Here is a 4,231-nt window from a genome sequence, read left to right on the forward strand (position 1 = left end):
GGTGCTGCGAGCGATAAGGCCCCAATTGTGAGCCGTGCTGCTGCTTTCACATCGTAAGGCGTACGGCTCGGCACACTGGCCACACCCATCGTCTCAGAAGGTTATGGTGTAGAGCACTTTGGCTACAGACTGGCCTTAGGGAGTATGTTTGTAGTAATCCGGCTTGGCCGTGACCACTGGGTTTGCATTGACGTGCAAACTGCAAATTATTTCTAGCGATGCATGTGGACGAGCCGTTAGCACGGAATGCATGTTCCTTGAACAGAAATGCAATTCTGTAGATGTCGATTGATTTCGTCCGGTACCTGAGGCTGTGCAATGTTTAGAGAAAGAAACCGATTCACGTCGTATTTTGTCTTCCAAACCGAAAGGTTCCAATGATCCCCATCGAGAAAACCTAAAGCGCTTTTAGACGACGGCTGGGTATTAAGCGACTACATTATCTAATCACCAAAAAATGGTTAATCCTCCATTAGCAATTGCATATATTGGCGACAATACAGTAGTATCAGCCTCATTCCGCGGATAAAACCAGGAGAATAGACATATAGTTGGGTTAACGTAATGTATAACCCAACTATATATTGGGTTATAATCATATAACCCAACTATATCTCCACTCTCCTGGTTTTTATCGGAGGAATGAAGCTGATACTACTGTCTTATTTTTGTGAATAATGTTCCTCGCTAATGCACTGAACAACTTGCGTACTATGTTTGCGACCTTTAACCACCTGCAGTCAGCGAATTTCGTTTGGCGGGATGCATGGGTCCCTTCAAAGCATTCAGATATTCTATTTTCAAATGCACAGGGGCGTTGCATGGCGTGATGTCGCGCCGAAGCGCACAGAAGGCTGGTGTCGATTCTCGAGAAGTTGGGCGGGGGCGGACTTGGGGAACGATAGAAGTGGTCTGAAAAGGCAAGAAGAGGTGGAGGAGAAGGGAAAAAGGTGGCGTGGGTGACTGAGGAACTCCCAATTACAAACTTGACATGCGATCCAGTCCACGAAGCCATCTGCATCACCTTGGTTTTGCTGTTTGAAATCGCGTGTATGGACTGTTAGGTTGTTCTGACCAAGTCGCGGCCGGCGACTTCAACTGAACTCCCCTGGCACAGGCCATTAACTGAGCATCGTGTTTGTTTTCTTGTTCGCGGCTAGGCACTGGGACGGGCTTCGCAGTTAGCCGACGGACGGCAGGCGGTGCTGATACTGCGCCTGGCAATAGAGAAACTCGGGGCGGCCGCTGGGCGGTCCTGCTGCGACACAGTCCTTTGTGGGTATGGCCAGTGTAATCGGCAGAGCATACACCGTGCGATGTGCAATGTACCGGGCAGCGGCCCAGATATGGGGACGTTATGGGATATAGTATCGGCTCGGTTGGTCTAGGGGTATGATTCTCGCCTTAGGTGCGAGAGGGTCCCGGTTTCAAATCCCGGACGAGCCCGCTTATTAACGAGCCCGAGCCGGCACTCGCATGCGTCGAACATGCCCAGGGTGCGTAGGTCATGTGCGTTCGGAGATGTCTTTGCTCGATAATTGACAACGCCGGTCATTGCAACCAACCAACCAATGTCTTCTGCCGGAAAACTCAAGATCATGGTTAACAGGAGGATAGCACCTTTTTGCGGTTTTCACTAGTGTGAATCAGACGCGTCAGTTTGATTCGTAAGAACAGTTGCATTAAAATCCTTCGGATTTGCTCCGAATCTTTAGGTGAAATGGCCGTTTTTCACCACCTGAACACCGCTAATCGCCCTGCGCGAGCACACGCACTAGCACGCACAGGGGCGCGCCCAGGTCTTCCGAGACAGTGTTATTTACCCCGCCTCATTGGCACGGGCCGGGTATGCGCTGCGTGATTCGCGCTTGGAGCGCGAGAGGTCACGGATTAGGCCCACTATACCCAATACGTAATGGGTATCGTTGACAATAATGAGCCCGGTTATTGTCAAATGCCCGCGTACAAATTTAAAGTTTGAAGGACATATGGGTTTCCGGGCCATTCCGTGCCTCGTCACTGTAAGTTCGATCTGACAGAACAACAATGAGTGAAAAATACAAAGCAAGAAAGCATATTGCCTGTTACACTGCCTGAAGCCAGTGCGCATGGGATGGTTTGCTGCAATGATTACCGTCGACCACTGGACCATCACGCTATTACACATCCGAAGTATAAACCCTTGCTTTACTCGGCTTATTTAACAAAGGCGCGTTCTCTTGCAGCAACAAGCGGGCTCGTCCGGGATTTGAACCCGGGCCTCTCGCACCCAAAGCGAGAATCATACCCCTAGACCAACGAGCCGACGTATCGCTTTCACATCCCAATCGCGGTCCCTGCATTATGCTCACATCATGCATGCAACAGCTGCCGATGCACTGGTCACATCCACCGTCGCGCAAGCTCGTGACGTGCGCTGGCTACAGTCTGCCCCGGGAAGCACAGCGCAGGGAAGGAGCTTTCCCCACGGCCTTTGACTTGCGTCGAAAACTGTATGACAATACGTGGGACGCCCGCATGACTTCGTTAGACATGCAGACAGGGCTGTCTGCCCTCTAGCCTGCCAAAGAGCGGGGGGATTTGACAAAGCAAGGTGTGGCGGGAACGGACATGACGGAACGGGATAAAGAAGGGCTTGGGACAGGGCAGCACAAGGATTGACACAGGATAAAGTACGGATTGGATAAAGAACAAAACGGCATGGTATTCGACTGCTTAGGATTTGCGAAGCATTATTCGTGTGTTTGAAGTACGCTTTTGTGTTCAGCATAAAACAAAGGTGGCTCAATTCAAAAGTTTATCACCATGTTAATTCATCCATATCATCATTAAAAGTGTATGGACTCAATGATGATAAACCCAAAACCTGCTGTCCTAAATTAGTGAAATTTAACCACTCACCACTAAAAAAAAGCACCAATGAATCAAACTAAAAGTATTTGGTTTTGCTATTTCCAATAATAAAGTAACGAAACGTGACATGACGAAGAGATATCTAGCAACTAAGCAAAAATGTCCACCGGGATCAAAACGCAGGTTTTTGCTATGGCCGACCATACATTATACCCCTGTTGCAGCAAATCCGATGTTTTATAGCATTCCAAGTTCTATACGGTGAGGCTCGCTAGTTCCGTCCTTAGTAATGTTTGTATGAAAAGCCTCTGGCGGAACGCAAAGGTCAAAGACACCCATATGTGTTTGAACGCATAGGGATATCAACTGGATACCCCCCCCCCCCCGACAGCAAGATACGGGCTCGTCCGGGATTTGAACCCGGGACCTCTCGCACCCGAAGCGAGAATCATACCCCTAGACCAACGAGCCGGTGCTGCGAGCGATAAGGCCCCAATTGTGAGCCGTGCTGCTGCTTTCACATCGTAAGGCGTACGGCTCGGCACACTGGCCACACCCATCGTCTCAGAAGGTTATGGTGTAGAGCACTTTGGCTACAGACTGGCCTTAGGGAGTATGTTTGTAGTAATCCGGCTTGGCCGTGACCACTGGGTTTGCATTGACGTGCAAACTGCAAATTATTTCTAGCGATGCATGTGGACGAGCCGTTAGCACGGAATGCATGTTCCTTGAACAGAAATGCAATTCTGTAGATGTCGATTGATTTCGTCCGGTACCTGAGGCTGTGCAATGTTTAGAGAAAGAAACCGATTCACGTCGTATTTTGTCTTCCAAACCGAAAGGTTCCAATGATCCCCATCGAGAAAACCTAAAGCGCTTTTAGACGACGGCTGGGTATTAAGCGACTACATTATCTAATCACCAAAAAATGGTTAATCCTCCATTAGCAATTGCATATATTGGCGACAATACAGTAGTATCAGCCTCATTCCGCGGATAAAACCAGGAGAATAGACATATAGTTGGGTTAACGTAATGTATAACCCAACTATATATTGGGTTATAATCATATAACCCAACTATATCTCCACTCTCCTGGTTTTTATCGGAGGAATGAAGCTGATACTACTGTCTTATTTTTGTGAATAATGTTCCTCGCTAATGCACTGAACAACTTGCGTACTATGTTTGCGACCTTTAACCACCTGCAGTCAGCGAATTTCGTTTGGCGGGATGCATGGGTCCCTTCAAAGCATTCAGATATTCTATTTTCAAATGCACAGGGGCGTTGCATGGCGTGATGTCGCGCCGAAGCGCACAGAAGGCTGGTGTCGATTCTCGAGAAGTTGGGCGGGGGCGGACTTGGGGAACGATAGAA

At 48.7% G+C, this 4,231-nt stretch overlaps 2 non-coding genes across 2 annotated transcripts; both read right to left on the reverse strand.

Moving 5' to 3' along the window:
- Positions 1-2,233: 2,233 nt before the first annotated feature.
- Positions 2,234-2,304, reverse strand: TRNAP-UGG (transfer RNA proline (anticodon UGG)). Its single transcript has one exon. It is a non-coding gene; the product is annotated as a tRNA-Pro (tRNA).
- Positions 2,305-3,252: 948 nt separating this feature from the next.
- Positions 3,253-3,324, reverse strand: TRNAP-CGG (transfer RNA proline (anticodon CGG)). Its single transcript has one exon. It is a non-coding gene; the product is annotated as a tRNA-Pro (tRNA).
- Positions 3,325-4,231: the final 907 nt, after the last annotated feature.

The sequence above is a fragment of the Pollicipes pollicipes genome, unplaced genomic scaffold, assembly GCF_011947565.3.
Source record: "Pollicipes pollicipes isolate AB1234 unplaced genomic scaffold, Ppol_2.1 Scaffold_6138;HRSCAF=7277_pilon_pilon_pilon, whole genome shotgun sequence".
Classification (NCBI taxonomy): domain Eukaryota; kingdom Metazoa; phylum Arthropoda; class Thecostraca; order Pollicipedomorpha; family Pollicipedidae; genus Pollicipes; species Pollicipes pollicipes.